This window comes from Lepidochelys kempii, chromosome 8 (genome assembly GCF_965140285.1).
Source record: "Lepidochelys kempii isolate rLepKem1 chromosome 8, rLepKem1.hap1, whole genome shotgun sequence".
Taxonomy (NCBI): Eukaryota; Metazoa; Chordata; order Testudines; family Cheloniidae; genus Lepidochelys; species Lepidochelys kempii.
The window spans coordinates 64,975,761-64,999,071 of record NC_136387.1 but is presented as its reverse complement, the minus strand read 5'-3'; the positions used below and the strand labels follow the sequence as shown (position 1 = coordinate 64,999,071).

At 42.1% G+C, this 23,311-nt stretch overlaps 1 long non-coding RNA gene across 4 annotated transcripts in view; it reads left to right on the top strand.

Moving 5' to 3' along the window:
• LOC140915997 (uncharacterized) overlaps positions 1 to 17,310 on the top strand; it is an 89,057-nt gene extending 71,747 nt beyond the window's left edge. The window contains exons 6-8 of one of the 4 annotated variants that reach the window (XR_012160343.1): positions 7,270 to 7,371; positions 12,525 to 12,596; positions 12,681 to 17,310. This is a non-coding gene — a long non-coding RNA (uncharacterized LOC140915997). Of the gene's footprint in view, positions 1 to 7,269; positions 8,168 to 8,465; positions 10,920 to 12,524 lie in introns of those variants that run through there. The other 3 variants (XR_012160342.1, XR_012160341.2, XR_012160344.1) reach the window with 3 other exon arrangements.
• Positions 17,311 to 23,311: the final 6,001 nt, after the last annotated feature.

The window sequence follows — 23,311 nt, the reverse complement described above, 5'->3', positions numbered from 1 at the left end:
AGAACTGAGCCCATAATCAGCATATTTGTTTTGAATGGGTGTAGCTGGGTGCTCAGAATTTTTGAAAATTTGGCAGTTTATTTAGGAGATTAGCTTTGGGTAATTAACCCCTCCACCCCAAATTCTTGTCCATGTGTAAATAATTTCTGTAAATTCTCAGATGTTATGCAATGCTTGAGGTGGTCCTCATGACTGCAAGTGGGGAAAGGTGCTTGAGTCTCTGTCCATGAGACACCTTATGGAATAGGTTGGAGTCCTTGTCACATAGTATCTGCATTCCAGAAGCGGTGGTAAAAGTCTGAGATGTGACACTGAAAAACTAAGATCTACTGAGAGAACCTCTACTGCAAAAATTCTCATCTTGTTTTGTCTCCTCTGAGCAAGTCTAGGACAACACAGCAACATTTTCCTCCCAAGTGGGCAATCTCACATTAGTAGCAACTTTATCATTAATCATCAGCTCTATTTTGTGCATTCTGTACTAGCCTCAATACTAGATTGTGTGATGTACTCCTTGCTTAGAATTAAACTGTGGATCGAGAAACTATTGCCATATTTGAGTGTAGCAGGCAGGGACTTCAGCAGCAGTGGCTGGGGTTGACCTGCCAGTAGAAAACTTCTGGAGGCACTGGAGCAGCAATCGTTATAATTTTGAAAAGGGCACAACATGAGTTCTCTCCACTGCAGGCCACTGTGGAGTGTATGGTGGCATTGGTGGTGCTAACTCTCTCCCCCCGTGCTTCAAATCAGGAAATATGGGCTACACCCTGTGCAGAAATGCAATAGGAACAGGGCTGGATTTCACCTGTATACTTATGGAGCCAGAGTATGACCCTTGATTTCTTGGTAAGTTTCATGAAAATTAAAAAATTTTCTTTGGAACATGCAGATACTTAAATGATAAATATATGCTCCTGTAGCATTAAAGTCGTTTCTGTTCCAAGAGAAATTGCCTGTCCTGCAGGACGAGTTCTACAGAGTCCCTCCCTCCCTGCAGGATAGATGAGATTTTAAGGCTATGGGTCCGCAGAAATAAACACCTGCCTATAATACATGAAAGGATTGTTCTTGATTGTCAAAATGCTACTTAATGGCCTGATCCAGTTACTACTTGTCTCAGTGCACAGCCAATGATTCATGGAAATTCTACCAACCTCCCAAACTCTAGAGACACAGGAGTTTGTTCTACTAGGCTCTAACAGAAGAAAGCTCTCCTTTCCTGGGATTGTAGGAGCACCACTCCTTTCCCAAGAAGATCATTATTGACATTGTTCTAGAAATGGGGTTGTTGAGAAAGCTCTTAGGGGAACCCAATGCATCTTTGTAGGAAGGCTGAGCATCTTAATACTTGGTGTGTAGGGAATGGGTTACCCTCCAGTTGCCTGAACATCAGCAGCAGATTAAAATACAAGAGTTGAAAGTGGGCTAAACTTATTAAGCTTCTCAATAGTTGCTGTTGGTCAGCTGAACTGTTCAGCTGATGTCTTCTTAGCCATCAGTAAGCCATCTATAGTCATTATGTCTGAGAACAATGGACATACTAGCAAGTCAAGATGACAATATTGTTAATGCCCAGGATGCTGTTTGTACTTGAGAACAACAAATTTCCATCTTCAAAGAATGCTAGAAGTCTTAACTCTAGGCCAAATCCTCCCTTGTGATGAGCATTAGAGTGATGATTGAGGTGAAGAGACCCTAGGGAGCTTCTCTGTATCCCCAAACCAGTATGCCATACAATTGCACTAGAGGAGTCCTACTAACATTCAAGACAGGAGCCTTTGTACTGCAACCCACAGCACTTCAAGATCCCAAGTGGGGGGAAGGGGGCATGATGTGTCAGCTGTGGATGTGATAGTGTTCTGTTGTCTAGTGTGTACGCAGAGGTTGGCACAGTCACTAGCTCTCATTTTCAGAGCAGCAGTAAGGTGAACTGAGCATTCCCACCAATCCCTTTCAACCTCAGTTCCACCTAACTAGTCCTGTTGGTGCTGGTGGGCAGTCCAACAGTAAATGCTGATCCAGTGCCACTTCATCTCCCTCACATGGCCACATCTCAAGAGTAGAATTTCACCCCATATACTCATAGGATTAGTTCATCCACCATTGAAATGCTCAGCCTCTGATGTTGAAGATTGGTTATGCAGCTAGTTAATAGTAACAGTGATATTTTTAGGACAGGAAGTGAAGTACAATGCTACAACCAGTTGACGCTACCTAGGATATTATGTGAGAAATAATGTAATATTTATGCCTGAAACTTGTTCAGTACACAGAGCTTTCAAAAAAAGAAAAAAGGGTGTTAAAGCACTATGGTATATTCACTACCAAAATGATAAGGTTATCACTGATTTAGTGCCCTGCAGACTTTAAAGTTGCAATTCTGAGTGGAGTGCCATTTGTGCCTTGAGCTCATTTCCATCTTAAACATATGCTTAGTATTGAATGCCTTATTTAAGACCCTAGACAATGTTCAATGTCATGTTTCCTAGAAGAATAAAATTCCTTGTGCCTACTCTAGATACAACTTGCAAGTTATCAGCATATAAAGTAGGTCTGTACACAATAACGCTATTTAGGGTTTATATAGTATTTTAATGTCTGTATAGTGCTTTGAACAAATTCATCTTTGTGAGGCAGGTAACTCTTATCCATCTTTTAGACAAGGGAAATAGACACTGTGAGGGTAAAAACACTCACCTTGGTTGAAAGTAACTGAGTGGCAGAGTTAGGATTATTAGAATTTTGTAGGTTTCAGAGTAACAGCCGTGTTAGTCTGTATTCGCAAAAAGAAAAGGAGTACTTGTGGCACCTTAGAGACTAACCAATTTATTTGAGCATAAGCTTTCGTGAGCTACAGCTCACTTCATCGGATGCATACCGTGGAAACTGCAGCAGACTTTATATATACACAGAGAATATGAAACAATACCTCCTCCCACCCCACTGTCCTGCTGGTAATAGCTTATCTAAAGTGATCATCAGGTGGGCCATTTCCAGCACAAATCCAGCTTTCTCACCCTCCACCCCCCCACACAAATTCACTCTCCTGCTGGTGATAGCCCATCCAAAGTGACAACTCTTTACACAATGTGCATGACAATCAAGTTGGGCTATTTCCTGCACAAATCCAGGTTTTCTCACATCCCCCCACCCCGTGTGGATCATGTGGTGTGGTCAGGGTGAAAGCTGGAGGCATGCAGGTAGGAATAGCGGTCAGTAGGTTTCCAGTATAGGGTGGTGTTTATGTGACCATTGTTTATTAGCACTGTAGTGTCCAGGAAGTGGATCTCTTGTGTGGACTGGACCAGGCTGAGGTTGGTGGTGGGATGGAAATTGTTGAAATCATGGTGGAATTCCTCAAGGGCTTCTTTTCCATGGGTCCAGATGATGAAGATGTCATCAATATAGCACAAGTAGAGTAGGGGCTTTAGGGGACGAGAGCTGAGGAAGCGTTGTTCTAAATCAGCCATAAAAATGTTGGCATACTGTGGGGCCATGCAGGTACCCATAGCAGTGCCGCTGATCTGAAGGTATACATTGTCCCCAAATGTGAAATAGTTATGGGTAAGGACAAAGTCACAAAGTTCAGCCACCAGGTTAGCCGTGACATTATCGGGGATAGTGTTCTTGACGGCTTGTAGTCCATCTTTGTGTGGAATGTTGGTGTAGAGGGCTTCTACATCCATAGTGGCCAGGATGGTGTTATCAGGAAGATCACCGATGGATTGAAGTTTCCTCAGGAAGTCAGTGGTGTCTCGAAGGTAGCTGGGAGTGCTGGTAGCGTAGGGCCTGAGGAGGGAGTCTACATAGCCAGACAATCCTGCTGTCAGGGTGCCAATGCCTGAGATGATGGGGCGCCCAGGATTTCCAGGTTTATGGATCTTGGGTAGTAGATAGAATATCCCAGGTCGGGGTTCCAGGGGTATGTCTGTGCGGATTTGATCTTGTGCTTTTTCAGGAAGTTTCTTGAGCAAATTTTGTAGTTCCAAGGGTTCAATTCTACAGTGAATCAGAAAGAAAGGGGGAACAAGTTTAAATCGTATTGTTACTCCACCAGACTCTGAAGGGTGATGGGAGCACGCATATACATCTGAACCGTTAAATGTCATCTTTGCTTTAAAATAGGATCTCTAGAGGAAATGCTAAAAACATCCTTCTCTCTCTAATTAGCAATTCATTTTGATCTTACACGATGAATAACCTGAAATATAGCCATTATAGTCATGCAGTGCTGCCATCAGCAAAAAACACACGTAATGTGCAAAATGGATTAAAATAGCTCCTAGATGACAAAACCAATTTCAGGGTTCTATTATGTTAGGCGCTGTACAAACCCATTTAAGCAGGGACAGTTTCTTGTAAAGAGATTTTGAAAACAAGGCAGATCAAGGGCCGTAGAAACAAAGTAATATGTCCACTTTACAGCTAGGGAACCGAGGTACAGAGATTAAGCTCAAGAGGACATGGAAAATCTGTTAGAAGCAGGAATTGAATACACATCTCCCAATCCAGTACCTAGACCAGAAAATCATCCTCTCTTCTAAAATCTGTTCATGCTGTTGAATGCAGGCAATTATCCTGCTCCCTCTTGATCCAAGGAAACAAATGTCTAATTGAGCTTTATATAAAGCCCCAATCCTGCACTAGGTACTGTATAGATGCAGGATTGGGTTTGCAGTCTAAAATTCAATTACTACAGAGACTTCAAAGTTAATACCTTATTGTTCATATAAAATTATCCATACTTTGCACTAACTACCATAAAGGTTGCTTTGCAAACATTTATGAAGGGAACCTCACAATACCATTCCTGTCAGGAGGGGAAATATTATATTCCCATTTTACAGATGAGTGCACTCAAAAACAAAACAGCTCTTAGCACCTAAGACACTGAATGCACTTATGCACTTTCAGACTTCAACAACAATTACTTCTATAGTGCCTTTCATCCACGGATCTTAACATGATTTACAAAAGCAGACAAGTATTTTAATCTCTGTTTTACAGATGGGGACAAGGAGACAAAGCCCTGAAGAGAGCAGAACCAGCAATAGAAAGAGCTCTGATCTCCTAACTCCCAGCCCAGTACCCTATTTATTGGGCAACATTGCCTCACATGTACTTAAACATTTGCTTGTGAACAACTACAGCTGGCAGGTGCACCAGATATTTTATGAGTGCAGCTTTAAAATTATTGGCTTCAGTGACTTGTATGCAAAAAATTAAATAATGTGGCAGAGTTGGGACTAGAGAGCACAGATCTCCAAATTCATCATTTTGGTCTTTAACCACTAGACTATGTTCTATGTCAGATAAGGAAAGTATGTCTGTCTGAGGCAATCAAAACAGGAGAGATGGTAAGAAATGGTCTTCAAAAGGTGATAGTGAGTACAGAGAGTTGCTAGCTGAACTGCTTATGCTTTAGCTTGAGCCTATCATGTTGCTTCTAATTTTCACCTCTTCTTTGATTTAGCTTCCACTTGACATGTTTTGGGCCTGGGCCACACAGATCTCTATGCCAGACTGTTTGCAATTCCGAGTGTTTTGCCTTGCCTAGAAAGTTAGATTGCTGAAATATTTGCTAGAATAAATAGAGGTTAAGTGTGAAGTCAGTAGGTGAGCTTTGCTTCACGGATATTGGTATAAAAAGCAGTTGCCATACTACTTTGAGTGATCTAAAGAACAGATGTTTGTATGTGATTTATGAACACAAATGTGTTCATCTTCCATAAATAGCAATATGTTCCAGTAACAAACTGAATAGAGAATTCTAGCCCAAGAGGGCTGGGCAACTGCAGGCAGTATTTGAAATTGTCCATTAATTCTTGGTTTTACATGAAAAATAGACTATAAATCCAATCCTGTAATCCCTTCACATTTGAGTGGTTCCTCTGATTTCAAAATAGGACTATTCATGTAAGTATGGCATAATCAGACCTGATAATACAGATGTCTGTTTAAGATAATTAAATGTAATTAAACCAATAAATAATGACATTCAATATACAGTAAATGCACTTTGGAAACATTACATTAATATGACCTAGTTTGTATTTTAGTCATTATCAGAATTTTAGCAAATTTCCAAAGCTAAAAATTTTATGGCTAAGTATTCACTGAAAGCTTCTAGTTCTCTGAATAATTTCTGTAAGAGTAATCAAATATTTGATTAAGCAAATAGGTCATCACCACTGCTCACACTTGCACTGGTCCTAAACTATTGTGGTTAAACAGCATCCCATTTCTCAGAAAGATTGTGTTGCAGACATGTAATATTAGCTGATGTGTTTAATTTTAACAGCACAGTTAATTTTTGGACAGCAAGTTTACTCAAAAACCATCTTCAGTAGCCATCAGTGAAATCTTCTGGACTGAAGGAAGCTATGTATTTATTCAGCAATTTGCCATGTAGGTCACAAAGTTTTTAAAAGATTTCTATAGCTGCTATTTTATTTCAAAGCAGGTTTTCTAACATGCCAACATTTATTCTTTAAATTTCATGGGCAGTTGCATTACACCAGGAATACATTTGGTACACAGTATAGTTTCCGTTTATACACACATTATATATACATACATATATACACACCATATCACTAGAAAAAATGGCTCCATAAGTGGCAGAATTTACACAAAGCAATCTATTATGATTCGTATTGAATATAACATTTTCCCTTTCTGTGTTAGACTGGTAAGTGGTATTGCTCTGACATGTTACACAGCTGCTACTCTTTTCCCCAGAGGTGGCTGCATTTCATGGTGGGTGAAAGGATTCCCTAGAACATCCTTTTGCTCCAGTACTACACAAGGATATTAAAATATTTTCATAAACTTTAAGGCCAGATGAGACCATTATGACAATCTAATCTGATCTCCTGCGTACACCAGCCATCTAATGCCACCCAGTAACTCCCACATTGAGTCCATATTTAGGAATTGATTCTGCACTCCCAACACACCCCAAACTTCTATGCACTTCAGTTAGGGTTTTTAAAAATATTGTGAGATCAGATAATACTGCTTCACAGTTTAGGTTCTGTTGTTGTCTTTTACCCATGTGTTGCAGAAGTGAATGCTTCTTCCCCACCCCCCTTTCTGCTACAGAAGGACTTCCTTTCTTGCAGTGTCCATAAATTTTTACTTTTAACACTAAGTTTCATTTCAATAAGTTACTTGCGTTGGACAGCCAGCCAAGAAATAAAATAAAGCTTCTGTTGACAATGGTCAAGTGGATTTAACTCATTCTTTGTGTGTGTTACTTTATTTCAGGTCCAGTGTCAATACAATATGAAGATGTGGCATTTGAGAGGGTTATATATATATATATATTTTAAATGGAGAAACAACATGAAAAATGGAACAGAAGAACAGGTAAACTGGTTTTAAAAGGGAACAAAAAGGAGCCAATAATTATGCCTCACTCTACTTGCAAATCATGCTCAGGACCTCATATGGTGCGAACTGGCCTAGCTCTATTGATACCAATAGAGCTATGCCAATTTATACTAGCTGAGGATCTGTCTTAATACCATTTTTAGATACTGCCACTGGCATTCACACTTTCGTGTCAAAATTGAAAAAGAGTTTGAAAATGCACTTTCTTTCTTCCTGTCTCCAAGTGTATAACTGAAGGCTTGCTGACTGTGGGAGATTAATGAAAGTAGCCAAAAACTGTGCACAAGTGATTGTTTGTGACACGTGCAGAACAATGTGTTTTTGCCCCTTGCTTCTAGACAAATGAATATTTATATGCAAGGCATAATTTTCCCTCTAGTAACAATTTAACAACATCAAGGGGATGCTATTAACTGTTAAACGTTGTCAGTGCAAGTTAAAGATGCTGTAAGCCACTCAAAGCCTTTACCACTGAGCTACATTAACAGAATCTTTCAATCAGTGCAGAAGCTGCATAGAATTTTTTTTAAAATGTATCCCTAAAAAGCGATGCTAGGAGTGCAATACTTAGAACTTGTATGTACTTTCAAGAAATCCCCAATTCCAGACTATTTGTATAACCAGGTGCTTGTCTTAACAATCTCACTGCATGTAAAGGTAGCAAGATAGATTCAAAAGGATGTTCAATGCAGTCAACATGGATCCAGACTTATTTGGCGTCTATCATGTATTCCGCAATCGGTGGGTGGGTATGTGGAGGAGGAAAAAGGAAGGTGAGGGACAAAGAAGAGGGCAGGGAAGAGTTTCAAATTAAAGCTGCAGTCACTATTTCCAAATAGGGAAAGGAAGCCTAAATAACTATACCATATAGGGAAACTGATAAACATGAGTGGTAGTGAACAGTAAAATCTAGTTGCTGATATTAGCCAATATTATGCAGTTAAACATTCTTCTTTGATACCAGATAAAAAAGTCAAGATGTGGACTCCTGTTAATTAGGAGTTGAGATGCAGCTTCCTCAGCAGCAAAGTAATTGTTTGTGCAACACACACCCCATATCTTCAATTTAGGTCAGCCATCAAGAAGAGGAAAAAAGGACTGGAGACTGAAGATGAGATGCTCTATTTCACACAGTTGCCCTCTGGAAGGACTGGCAAAGGCAGTCACTTAAATTAAGTGCAGGTCATCAGACAAGATATATAATCTATTCATGAAACAGACAACCTCAACAGCCCAAATCCCTATGGCCTTTACAGCGACACAATGAACTACTTCCTCATGTACCTCTGTCAATTCACGTTAGGTTCCTACTTTTTTAAAAGTGATATTTCATGTACATTATGACCCTATTGCTCATGGCAAGGAAAGTGCTTTGGTTTATTTATGACCTACTAACCTTAAATTAAAAAAAAGCATACAAGTAATCTGAATGTTCTCATAAGCCTGGAGATTTGAAATAAAACTTAAAATAAATCTGGCATTTGTAGCACAGCCAGCTAAGCTATATTTGTCCAGTTGGGATTTTTTTTTTTAAATGAAAACCAGATGACAAGAGGAAAGTATTATTACCCTACATAAACTGCAGGTTTGGGGCATCGGGACTGCAGCTCATGAGTGCCTGGATTTCTCATGAGCCTCTGCTTCCATCAGCATAGAGTTAAATAAAGCAACACTGTGGTTTTACATCTATCTCCAGTCTAGAAGACTAGAATGAAAAGCCAGCTGTAGTTTTTGACATAGAATTTAACCCAGCCACAGAACCTAACCTTGGAAATAGAGAGGTTGGTTATCAGCCAGGCAAGATAGAGAGTGTGTGTGTGTGTGAGAGAGAGAGAGAGAGAGAGTGGGGGGGGGAGTGACAGAAAAGGAGAAGTAGAACTAAAAGAAATGGAGAATAAAAAGCAAACATCCTCCCTCTTCTATGCTAAAATGTGAGTGACCCTAAACTGCTCATTTAGCTGGGACAACATTGACCACACGCAGATTGGAACAAAGGCCTGTCGAATCCAAGAGCCTGATTCTCCACTCACTCATGATGATGTAAATCAGGAGTAACCTCACTGAAGCCAATGGAGTTGCAGTGGAATAAAACCAGTGTGAGTGAGCAGATAATCAAGCCCCAAGACTGTGGTCTGCTATATGTGGATACATCACAAGTTCTTGGCTGTATTGGCAAAACAAGTTTACTCTGCATTTACTTTGAATTCTGAAGCTTTCACAATTGCAAGTGATTCATTTCCCAGGCCAAAAAAAAAAAAAAGAAAAGAAAAAGAAAAAGGAGCCTCCTGTCTACAACACACACTGTAGCCCACAGAAGAAAGAGGACTCCAGTTTATGCTACTACAGTCATGCTGATGCGCACCAGTACGATTTTCTGTTCGATAAAGGACAGCAAATCATTTATCTTAGTTTACTGTTACATGTTTAAAAAGTGGGGCAATCAATTCCAGTATATGCAGGTGTCATAAATATAAAGGGAAGGGGGTTAAGAAGCTCTGATACAGTACTATAAAATCCTCTTACCTGTAAAGGGTTAAGAAGCTCGGGTAAACTGGCTGGCACCTGACCAAGAAATGACCAATGTGGGGACAAGATACTTTTAAATCGGGGGGGGGGGGGGGAGAAAGTCTGTGTGTCTGTGGGATACCTTTGCCGGGAACAGATCAAGGATGCAAGCCCTCCAACTCCTGTAAAGTTCGTAACTAATCTAGCTAGAAAATGCATTAGATTTTTCTTTTGTTTTTGGCTTGTGAAATTCACTGTGCTGGAGGGCATGTGTAGTTCTGTTTTTGTGGTTTTTTTGTAACTTAAGGTTTTGCTTAGAGGGATTCTCTATGTTTTGAATTGGATTACCCTGTAAAGTATTTACCATCCTGATTTTACAGAGGTGATTCTTTTACCTTTTCTTTAAATAAAATTCTTCTTTTAAGAACCTGATTGCTTTTTCATTGTTCTTAAGATCCAAGGGTTTGGGTCTGTGTTCACCTATACAAATTGGTGAGGATATTATCAAGCCTTCCCCAGGAAAGGGGATGTACGGCTTGGGGGAATATTTTGGGAGAATAGGACTCCAACTGGTCCTTTCCCTGTTCTGTGTCTAAATCACTTGGTGGTGGCAGCATACTGTTCAAGGACAAGGCAGAATTTGTGCCTTGGGAAAAAGTTTTTAAACTAAGCTGGTAAAAATAAACTTAGGGGTTCTTTCATGTGGGTCCCCACATCTGTACCCTAGAGTTCAGAGTGGGGAGGGAACCTGACATGGTGCTAGCAGTGGGATCATTTTTGAACCAAAAGCACAGCAGGATTTTTAAAAGGACATTTTTTTCTCTCTGCTTGAAAAACAGGGAGAGTTTTTTAAAGCTGATTAGAGCTGAAGGTTCTGTCCCTTTGCCTGGAGACAGAGCAGCCGCATAACAAAAGTATCACACAGACAGACAAAGCCTTCCCCCGGCCCCCAGATTTGAAAGTATCTTGTCCCCCCATTGGTCATTTCATGGTCAGGTTCCAGCCAGGTTACCCGAGCTTCTTAACCCTTTACAGGTAAGAGGATTTTATAGTACTGTATCAGAGCTTCTTAACCCTTCCCTTTATATTTATGGCAGCAGGACAAATCAGTTAAAAGAAATAGCTATGACTTAAAGTCCTTGTCACGGAGCCTTATTTACCATACTATACCATACCATACCATAAAGGAAATAGCACAGAGTCATGATATGTGGTGTCTTTTAGCTTTGGGGTTCCATTCATGTGAATATTAGCAAGTTGAACAAGAGATGCTTGAAGTGAAAATAGGTTATGCATTGATATGCCAAATATACCACACCAACCCCACTTGGAAACAAGCTTTCAGATGCAGCACTTAATGAAAACCAACAAATCATCAGTTTCATGATAACTAGTTCTGCTGCACAGTAAGATAAAAACTCTCTAGTTGAGCTTGAACCTTTCAAGGGATTTCTCTTCTGCAGAACAATTCTGCTTGCCAGTGCAGATAGTAAGCAAGGTAGATGACTATGAATCAGAGGACAAAGCGAGACTTGTCTTTCCATTTCCCAACCCTTCCCATTAATGGCCAAAGACGACAAATCTTTGTTGCGTTACACATGAATTGCAATACTACGTACACTTCCTTTTCTCTAAAAGCCAGTTTTGATGGAAGAGAAAGTCTAAATGAACTGGCAAAGTTTAGAAGAAAGGCAAACAACTTCCATTATTGCTGGAGCCTTATCAGAATGAGCACTTCACGAAGTGTGATAATCAAATCCTTGATATGGACAAGACACTTCAAACAAACAAAAACAAAAAAAGCCTATCACACACACATCCCATTGCACTCCAAGAAGGAATCTCTAGGTTAGAATGACCCAGATAAGTTCACCTCTTGCTTTCATAACAGGGGGAGCGAACTGAAATTTACATTTAAAGAAAGTCTAACACTGCATCAGATTGCAATCTGATTACCTCTAAACTACTATAATGGGATTTCAGTTGACTTCTTAGGTTAGGCAGATGTGTGTGTAGAAGGGCTTTCTAAATTAGATTAATTGTATGGGTTGTATAGAAGCATTTGAAGAAACAGGATGCTCCTTTTAGAACAGACAATTATTTAATATAGTGCTACTGGCATATATGGTAATTTACAAAGAGAATGAAGTAGTTCTACCTCCCCATCTTCCCCTAGAAGCTTATTGAGAAACAAAAGCTGCTTAAAACAGTCAATACCCAACAACCTTAAACAGATTCAGGTTTGATTGAATTTACCCAGCAGAAGAGACTTTACTGGGACTGGGCAATCTATTAGTGACATTGCTGGTTCATTTTGCTTTTACCCAGTTGTGTAGAGGTATGGGACTGCACACTCTGATTAACGTGAGTCAAACCATGGAGCTAAACAACACTAGATATTTCAGTCTAGATTTCCAAACTAGATAAATAAAGCTTTTAAATAAATGAAACAGACCTTTTCTTTTCATAGGATCAAAGCCTGGAGTGTTGCCAGTTCCTTGCTGTAGGACTGTAATAGAATGGGCCAAGGAGGGTGGGTGATGGTGCTAAGGGAACAATGACAAACTGCATAATCTGTATGATTAAAACCACTGTGTCAGTTATGATTCCCCCTCCCCTTTCAGTTTTTAAGGATGCTGTCAAGTCCGTGGAGTTCTGTTTTTAGTGGTTGCTTCAGTGAACATTCAACGCTGTCGGTGAGTTTGGAATTAAAGTGAAAACCATCGACCGTTGATTGTACCCTCCAGCTAACCATCATCCTCCTTGCTTCATGCTTTCAGGACTTTCACTGAAGACAGCTGCCAAACCAGCAAACAAGGTATCTCTTACCCCCACCCCATCCTCCTTGCAAAGCTTTACTAAAAAGGTCACAATCAACATTCATTGCTGTCGGTGGGTTTAACTATGTGGACAAGCTCACTGAACAATGAATGCAACTGTGGCCCCACTTTTTGCGATCACAGTCAAGAGGAATATCAGCTCTGAAAGCAGCATTGAAAGTCTTTCAGATATGAAACTTTTCTGATCAAAAGACGAATATCTTCAGGATTTTTTGTTTTAAGCTGGTTTGACTCAGATGGTTGAGACAACAATCACTCCTCCCTGGAGTTGATTACAACATAAAGGGAGATCATTCGGCCATTAATATCTCTTACTTACTACAGATATGAACAAAAACTCTGGTATAGAAAAAGCTTCCCTGTGTGCATGCCTGAAGACACTGAGCACAGGAAAGATGGTTGAAAACACTTCTAAAATAATAAATAATAATCATCATCATCAAATTTATGCACTGCAACATTGCACATGCAAAGAGATGACAGCTGTGTGTGTCCTTGGCAAAACAAGACAAACCCACCCCAAAATTTCTTGCAAATGGGAGCCTTAGTTAAAGAACGGCGATAATATTCCTTATTTTGGTGTAATACAATTCATTGTTATGTGAAGTTTATTTAAACACCTAATAAACATTAAAATACAAACCTTATTGGACTTGCCTCTTTGTACTGTTTTGAGATAAGCTGGAAAGAAATTACTTGTGTGGCTGGTAACGAAGTTTTGCTCATTGTTTCAATTGTGGGATAGAGTGGTGAGTGGTCATGCTGCATTCCCTGCTGCTGGGTGTAAGTGGAAAAAAAATAAAAAGGGAAAATTGACACACACCACCACTTCCTCATCCCCACCGATGCTTCACCTACAAATCTCAGGCACCAACCTAAATTTCTAACACCAGCTGAATGGGTACTGAAATATCATGCAATTCTCTAAGCCAATTTCATCCATGAGCTTCAGTTTCTAGTATCAGAGTAACAGCCGTGTTAGTCTGTATTCGCAAAAAGAAAAGGAGGACTTGTGGCACCTTAGAGACTAACCAATTTATTAGAGCATAAGCTTTCGTGAGCTACAGCTCATACAGTTTCTAGTATGTTGGTGAGTTTTTGCATAGCCATTACTCCCAAAAGGAGAAGAATGACAAATCATTTCTTTTGTCTCTCCCTTGTGACATGCATTCCCACTGACAATGTCTGCTTTTTATTATGCATATAAATAGAAGCTTCAAACACATTTCACCTAAGATTTCCTTCTTAGCTCAAACAGGTAAATATTAGGGTATCTGGCCCTCATCCTGCTCATATACAAGTAGTGTATTATACAGTACCATGCTAATGAAATGGCATTTTCTTCTGTAACTTGATCATGATGGGGTGATTGAATCTAACTTTTTTTTTTAATTATTCTTTACAACAGAAATCTGACATGCATCCAATGGGAGATCAATGCACATAGAATGCATAGAGCACCAGTTCGCTAAACAAATACCTGAAATTCTAAGGCCGTGTCCTCCTAGAAACGTATGGATTTTTAGTTAACTTTGGTGCTGTGTGGTACCCTTAGTATGAAGATACATTTTGCTTTGTTCTAGTTACTGCAATAAAGAGGGGATAGCTCCAGGTGAACTGTTGTTGGAGACACTGCAAGGTTCTAGACTGCATTCATTGGGTCCTTTGTCCCATCACTTTTCCTAAGGTTCTTTTCCTCCCAGCCCAAGGTATTTTAAGTGGTACCCACCCACATCCTCTCTCTGTGTTCCCTCTTCTTTTCTGGCATGGTGCCCCAGATGACTATAGAAGTTCTTACTCTAAGTACCCCAAAAGTATATTAAAAAAAGGGAGCATTTTCTCTGGAGATCACAAAAGCTACATCTTATAACTGAAAGTAGTAACTTTCAGATCAAGGTGCAGCTAATATCTCCTGGCATTAGTGTGAATTCAGATTTATTTAAACACGATTTATAATATGCTATATCCTGTTGTCCTCAGGGAGCCTCTTAAATATAAGATAGATAGCTATGGTGTGCTATGAGTTTATGAATAGACATGGTATTCATCTGAATAGAAGAACCTGGAATTTGGCAACACAGGAAGAATAACCACCTGGTATGGAATCATCCTAACACAGAGAAGTAATGGGAATCATTCATGCTCTTTGGTTAGCAAAATTGCATACTAGAATTGGTGTGAAGATATGAACTTCAGCTCCACATAGAAGGAAGCTGATTTTGAATATATTGTTTTGTATAAGGGATCTTTCTTTATAATACCTGATTACCTTCCTGTGTCAGAGGAGCTCTACCTTATTTTGTTTCCTGCACTGATTCAATATTACTTAACATTTATATTACAGTAGTGCAGAGAGGCCTCCATCAGGATTAGGCTAGGCACTATACAGACACTTATGAGGAGACCAGCCTTATCACAGAGAAAAACTTATAATTTAAATGGTTTTCATAAAGAGTGTATCTGTGTGTGTGTGTGCGCACACGTGCGTGCATATAAACATTTTCACCTGGACCAGGTTATACTCAAAGCAGCGGTAGGTTATGAAATTAAGCATGATATGTAGACTGACCCTATGTGAATTTCAAGACAGATATCCCAGATACATGGATATAAGAACATTTGGACAGATAAAGGAGAAACAGAAAACAAAAAAGCCAAGAATTTCTACAAGTTCTTAAGAACAAGTTCCATCTCACATACAGAAATTAGGAGGGACTGAGTTTGGTATGTGTATATGGTGTGAGCCATCAAGGACTATATATTAACCACTCTGTCATAAAAACAAAGCGAAGGGTAACAACCTTTCTGTATATAGTGCTATAAAATCCCTCCTGGCCAGAGGCAAAACTCTTTCACCTGTAAAGGGTTAAGAAGCTAAGGTAACCTCGCTGGCACCTGACCCAAAATGACCAATGAGCGGACAAGATACTTTCAAATCTGGAGGGGGGGAGAGAACAAAGGGGTGTGTGTGTGTGTGTGTGTGTGTGTGAGAGAGAGAGAGAGATGATGCTTTTGCCGGGAACAGATCAGGAATCATCGAATATCAGGGTTGGAAGGGACCTCAGGAGGTCATCTAGTCCAACCCCCTGCTCAAAGCAGGACCAATCCCCAACTAAATCATCCCAGCCAGGGCTTTGTCAAGCTTGACCTTAAAAACTTCTAAGGAAGGAGATTCCACCACCTCCCTAGGTAACGCATTCCAGTGTTTCACCACCCTCCTAGTGAAAAAGTTTTTCCTAATATCCAACCTAAACCTCCCCCACTGCAACTTGAGACCATTACTCCTTGTTCTGTCATCTGCCACCACTGAGAACAGTCTAGACCGATCCTCTTTCAGATAGATGAAAGTAGTTATCAAACCCACCCTCATTCTTCTCTTTCTCAGACTAAACAATCCCAGTTGCCTCAGCCTCTCCTCATAAATCATTTTTGTTGCCCTCTACTGGACATTTTCCAATTTTTCCACATCCTTCTTGTAGTGTGGGGCCCAAAACTGGACGCAGTACTCCAGATGAGGCCTCACCAATGTTGAATAGAGGGGAATGATCACATCCCTCGATCTGCTGGCAATGCCCCTACTTATACATCCCAAAATGCCATTGGCCTTCTTGGCAACAAGGGCACACTGTTCACTCATATCCAGCTTCTCGTCCACTGTAACCCCTATGGCCTTTTCTGCAGAACTGCTGCCTAGCCATTCGGTCCCTAGTCTGTAGCAGTGCATGGGATTCTTCCGACCTAAGTGCAGGACTCTGCATTTGTCCTTGTTGAACCTCATCAGATTTCTTTTGGCCCAATCCCCTAATTTGTCTAGGTCCCTCTGTATCCTATCCCTACCCTCCAGCGTATCTACCTCTTCTCCCAGTTTAGTGTCATCTGCAAACTTGCTGAGGTTGCAATCCACACCATCCTCGAGATCATTTATGAAGATATTGAACAAAACTGGCCCGAGGACCGACCCTTGGGGCACTCCACTTGATACCGGCTGCCAACTAGACATGGAGCCATTGACCACTACCTGTTGAGCCCGACAATCTAGCCAGCTTTCTATCCACCTTATCGTCCAATCATCCAGTCCATACTTCATTAACTTACTGGCAAGAATACTGTGGGAGACCATGTCAAAAGCTTTGCTAAAGTCAAGGAACAACACGTTCACTGCTTTCCCCTCATGCACAGAGCCAGTTATCTCGTCATAGAAGGCAATTAGATTAGGTAGGCATGACTTGCCCTTGGTGAATCCATGCTGACTGTTCCTGATCACTTTCCTCTCCTCTAAGTGCTTCAAAATTGATTCCTGCTCCATGATTTTTCCAGGGACTGAGGTGAGGCTGACTGGCCTGTCATTCCCAGGATCCTCCTCCTTCCCTTTTTTAAAGATGGGCACTACATTAGCCTTTTTCCAGTCATCCGGGACCTCCCCCGATCGCCATGAGTTTTCAAAGATGATGGCCAATGGCTCTGCAATCACATCCGCCAATTCCTTTAGCACTCTCGGATGCAGCGCATCCAGCCCCATGGACTTGTGCTCGCACAGATTTTCTAAATAGTCCCGAACCACTTCTTTCTTCACAGAGGGCTGGTCACCTCCTCCCCATGCTGTGCTGCCCAGTGCAGCAGTCTGGGAGCTGACCTTGTTCATGAAGACAGAGGCAAAAGAAGCATTGAGTACATTAGTTTTTTCCACATCCTCTGTCACTACGTTACCTCCCTCATTCAGTAAGGAGCCCACCACTTTCCTTGACTTTCTTCTTGTTGCTAACATACCTGAAGAAACTCTTGTTGTTACTCTTAACATCTCTTGCTAGCTGCAACTCCAGGTGTGATTTGGCCTTCCTGATTTCACTCCTGCATGCCCGAGCAATATTTTTATACTCTTCGCTGGTCATTTGTCCAATCTTCCACTTCTTGTAAGCTTCTCTTTTGTGTTTAAGATCAGCAAGGATTTCACTGTTAAGCCAAGCTGGTCGCCTGCCATATTTACTATTCTTTCTACACATTGGGATGGTTTGTCCCTGTAACTTCAATAACGATTCTTTAAGATACAGCCAGCTCTCCTGGACTCCTTTTCCCCTCATGTTATTCTCCCAAGGGATCCTGCCCATCAGTTCCCTGAGGTAGTCAAAGTCTGCTTTTCTGAAGTCCAGGGTCCATATTCTGCTGCTCTCCTTTCTTCCCTATGTCAGGATCCTAAACTCGACCAGGAATGCAGCCTTACAACTCCTGTTAGGTAATGTAGCTAGAAATGTGTTAGATTTCCTTTTGTTTAATGGCTGGTAAAATAAGCTGTGCTGGATGGAACGTATATTCCTGTTTGTGTGTCTTTTTGTAACTTAAGGTTTTGCCTAGAGGGATTCTCTATGTTTTGAATCCTATTACCCTGTAAGGTATTTACCATCCTGATTTTACAGAGGTGATTCTTTTACCTTTTCTTTAATTAAAATTCCTCTTTTAAGAACCTGATTGATTTTTTCATTGTTCTTAAGATCCAAGGATTTGGGTCTGTGTTCACCTATACAAATTGGTGAGGATTCTTATCAAGCCTTCCCCAGGAAAGGGAGTGTAGGGCTTGGGGAGATATTTTGGGGGAACACATCTCCAAGTGGGCTCTTTCCCTGTTCTTTGTTTAAAACGCTTGCTGGTGGCAGCATATGGTCAAGGACAAGGCAAAGTTTGTACCTTGGGGAAGTTTTTAACCTAAGCTGGTAAGAATAACCTTAGGAGGTCCTTCACGCAGGTCCCCACATCTGTACCCTAGAGTTCAGAGTGGGGAAGGAACCTTGACATGGTGGCAGAGTGGTGGGATCATTTTGAACCAGAGATCATTTTGAACCAGAAGCACAGCAGGATTTTAAAAGGTTTTGTAAAAGGTGATTGCAGCTGTAGATTCTGTCTCTCTGCCTGGGGGACAGAGCAGCAGACATAACAAAAGGATTTTTCTGTAGTCTGAGAACAGCTGTGAGAGAAAAAGGTACCAGGTTACAGCACAGCAAAATTTTACAAGCCAGTTTTTGTTTTGTTTTCTTTCTAATTCTCGGGTGTAAAATTAGTTAAAAACAGAGAGGTTAGGATGACAGACTGCACTGTTCAACAGAAGCTGGAATTAGCCAGATTTGAGGCTGAGGAAAAACAAAAGGAACATGAAAGATGGGTAGAACTCAGACAGATGGAAATGGAGGCAAAAGAAAAAGAAATGGCAGCCAACGAAAAAGAAAGGGAGGCTGCCCACAGGAGAGAAATGGAGTCAAAAGAAAAAGAAAGGGAGGATACTGAGGAGGAAAAGGAAAAAGAGAGGAAGCATGCACTGGAGATAGAGAAGGCAAAGGCTCAGCAGAATATACCAGATAACCCTAACAATCCTTCCCCAACAATCCACAAATGGGAGCGAGTATGTCCACAGTATGATGAATCCAGTGATATTGCTGAATATTTTCTCACCTTTGAGAGACTGTGCACACTCCATCAAATTCCTGAAGCTCACAAGATGACCACCTTGGTCGTAAAATTGACTGGAAGAGCTCTGGACATATTCAATAAGATGCCTATTGAGGAGGCTTCTGACTATGGTAAATTTAAGAATTTGGTTTTAAAGCAATTTCAAGTTACACCTGAAACTTACAGAGTAAAATTTAGAGCCCTTAAGAGAGGGCCTAGGACTAAGTAATGTGTCTTAAGTGAACCAGATGAAGGATCTGTTAGATAAATGGGTCAAAGGAAGGGATGTAACTAGCTTTGAAGGAGTGTGTGATTTGATGACTCGGGAACAATTCCTGAATATGTCTAAGGAGGATATAAAACAGTGTTTATGGGATAAGAAAATGGACTCAGACAAATGTCTTGCTTCTTATGCTGAACAATACAAGCAGTCCCAGACCATCAGAGAGGCGGGGCATGCCGGAACAAAATGGATGGAGGGAGGAGAGAGGAACAACCCTGGTCGCAGTTGGAGTGGATACCAGAAGGGTCACCCTCAGACCACACCCTACTACCAGGGGCAGCCCAAGGCCCCAACTACACACCAAGGAACACTTCAGACACCTTATCGTCCCGCCACACCGTTCTCCAGAAACCCACCTCGCCCCAGTGACCCATCAGCTGGACGATGTTTTAAATATAACGAGCCGGGGCATGTAAAGGCCAACTGCCCCAAGAACCCCAACAGATTACAGTTCATTGCACCGGAATCACACCAGAGATCCTCAGGCCCAGATGCTTCCCAGATACCCTCAGAGAGAAGGGAAATTGAGTGTGGGCGGGAAGAAGGTCACCGCATGGAGGGACACCATAGCACAAGTGTCAGCTATCTATGCTTCCTTAGTGGACCCCAATTTAATCAACCCAGAGATCCAAGTGATGAATCAACCCTTCAAGTCAAACTCTTTTGACTTGCCTACAGCCAAGTTGCCTGTCCAGTACAAGGGCTGGTCAGGAATGTGGACTTTTGCAGTCTATGATGATTATCCCATCCCCATGCTGTTGCGGGAAGACTTAGCCAGTCATGTGAAGCTAGCCAAGAGGGTGGGAATGGTCATCCGCAGCCTGGCTAGGCAAGCTGTCGTACCGAGCTCTGTTCTGGAAACATCTACCAGGACCTGGTCTGGGGTGATGGAACTGGACCCCATGCCAACGTCTGCAACAGCAGTAGTGGATCCAGTCCCAGAGACCCAGACAGAGCAAGTCTCAGAACCAGAACCAGCGGAACCACCAGCACCAGAACCATTGCCAGCACTGAATCCAGTACTTGCAACCCTAACACCAGAGGGCCCCACTGAACCTGCACCGGCAGCAGCAGATAACCCTACACAAGAGGCTCAGCCAGAGCCTGAACCCCAATATAGTGCACCAGCGGAGAGCGGTTCACAGTCAATGGAAACAGCCCCATCACCTGCATCACTTCCAGAGGGACCAAGCCCAGGTCCACAATCCAATGAGGAACCGATATCTCCAGCATCAAGGGAACAGTTCCAGACCAAACAGAAAGCAGATGAAAGCCTCCAGAGAGCTTGAACAGCAGCAGGAGCAACCCACCACCTCTCAGCTCTTCTAATCAATCCAGGTTTGTTGTAGAAAGAGGACTTTTATACAAAGGAAACTCTTTCTGCTGGAAACCAGGAAGACTGGCATCCTCAGAGACAGCTGGTAGTTCCAACTAAGTACCGGGTAAAGCTCTTAAGCATAGCCCACGATCATCCTAGTGGCCATGCTGGGGTGAACAGAACCAAAGACCATTTGGGAAAGTCGTTCCACTGGGAGGGAATGGGCAAGGATGTTTCTACCTATATCTGGTCTTGTGAGGTGTGTCAAAAAGTGGGAAAACCCCAAGACCAGGTCAAAGCCCGTCTCCAGCCACTCCCCATCATTGAGGTTCCATTTCAGTGAGTAACTGTGGATATTCTGGGTCCTTTTCCAAAAAAGACACCCAGAGGAAAGCAGTACATACCAACTTTCATGGATTTTGCCACCCGATGGCCTGAAGCAGTAGCTCTAAGCAACACCAGGGCTAAAAGTGTGTGCCAGGCACTAACAGACATTTTTGCCAGGGTAGGTTGGCCCTCCAACATCCTTACAGATGCAGGAACTAATTTCCTGGCAGGAACTATAGAAAGCCTTTGGGAAGCTCATGGGGTGAACCACTTGGTTGCCACCATCAAACAAATGGTCTGGTGGAGAAGTTTAATGCAACTTTGGGGGCCATGATACGTAAATTCGTAAATGAGCACTCCAATGATTGGGACCTAGTGTTGCAGCAGTTGCTCTTTGCCTACAGAGCTGTACCACATCCCAGTTTAGGGTTTTCACCATTTGAACTTGTATATGGCTGCGAGGTTAAGGGGCCATTACAGTTGGTGAAACAGCAATGGGAGTGATTTACACCTTCTCCAGGAACTAACATTCTGGACTTTGTAACCAACTACAAAACACCCTCCAAACCTCTTTAGCCCTTGCTAAAGAAAACCTACAGAATGCTCAAAAAGAGCAAAAAGCCTGGTATGATAAACATGCCAGAGAGCGTTCCTTCAAAGTAGGGGACCAGGTCATGGTCTTAAAGGCGCTCCAAGCCCATAAAATGGAAGCATCGTGGGAAGGGCCATTCACGGTCCAAGAGCGCCTGGGAGCTGTTAATTATCTCATAGCATTCCACACCTCCAACCAAAAGCCTAAGGTGTACCATAATAATTCTCTAAATCCCTTTTATTCCAGAGAATTAAAGGTTTGTCAGTTTACAGTCCAGGGAGGAGATGATGCTGAGTGGCCTGAAGGTGTCTATTATGAAGGGAAAAGTGATGGTGGCGTGGAAGAGGTGAACCTCTCCATGACTCTTGGGCATATGCAGCGACAGCAGATCAAGGAGCTGTGCACTAGCTACGCGCCAATGTTCTCAGCCACCCCAGGACTGACTGAACGGGCATACCCCTCCATTGTCACAGGTAATGCTCACCCAATTAGAGCCCAACCTTACCGGGTGTCTCCTCAAGCTAAAACTGCTACAGAATGGGAGATCCAGGATATGCTACAGATGGGTGTAATCCGCCCCTCTGGCAGTGCATGGGCATCTCCAGTGGTTCTAGTTCCCAAACTAGATGGGGAGATACATTTTTTTGTGGACTATCGTAAGCTAAATGCTGTAACTCGCCCAGATAACCATCCAATGCCACGCACAGATGAACTATTGGAGAAACTGGGATGGTCCCAGTTCATCTCTACCTTAGACTTAACCAAGGGGTACTGGCAGGTACCGCTAGATGAATCCGCCAAGGAAAGGTCAGCCTTCATCACACACGTCGGGCTGTATGAATTTAATGTGCTCCCTTTCGGGCTGCAGAAGGCACCTGCCACCTTCCAAAAACTTGTATTGGGGGATTGGGAGAATATGCAGTCGCCTACCTTTATGATGTGGCCATATTTTCGGATTCCTGGGCAGAACACCTGGAACATCTACAAAAAGTCTTAGAGCGCATAAGGGAGGCAGGACTAACTGTTAAGACTAAGAAGTGTCAAATAGGCCTAAACAGAATGACTTACCTTTTACACCAGGTGGGTCAAGGAACTATCAACCCCCTACAGGCCAAAGTGGATGCTATCCAAAAGTGGCCTGTCCCAAAGTCAAAGAAACAGGTCCAATCCTTCTTAGGCTTGGCTGGATATTACAAGCGATTTGTACCACAATAGAGCCAAATCGCTGCCCCACTGACAGACCTAACCAAAAAGAAACAGCCAAATGCTGTTCAGTGGACCGAAGAGTGTCAGAAGGCCTTTAACCAGCTTAGACCTGTCTGATCCTGTGCTAAGGGCCCCAGACTTTGACAAACTGTTCCTAGTAACCACAGATGTGTCCGAGCGTGGTGTGGGAGCAGTCTTAATGCAGGAAGGACCGAATCAAGAGTTCCATCCTGTCGTATTTCTCAGCAAGAAGCTGTCTGAGAGGGAAAGCCACTGATCAATCAGTGAAAAGGAATGTTATGCCATTGTCTACGCTCTGGAAAAGCTACGCCCATACGTTTGGGGACGGCATTTCCACCTGCAAACCGATCATGCTGTGCTACAGTGGCTTCATACCAACATGAGAAATA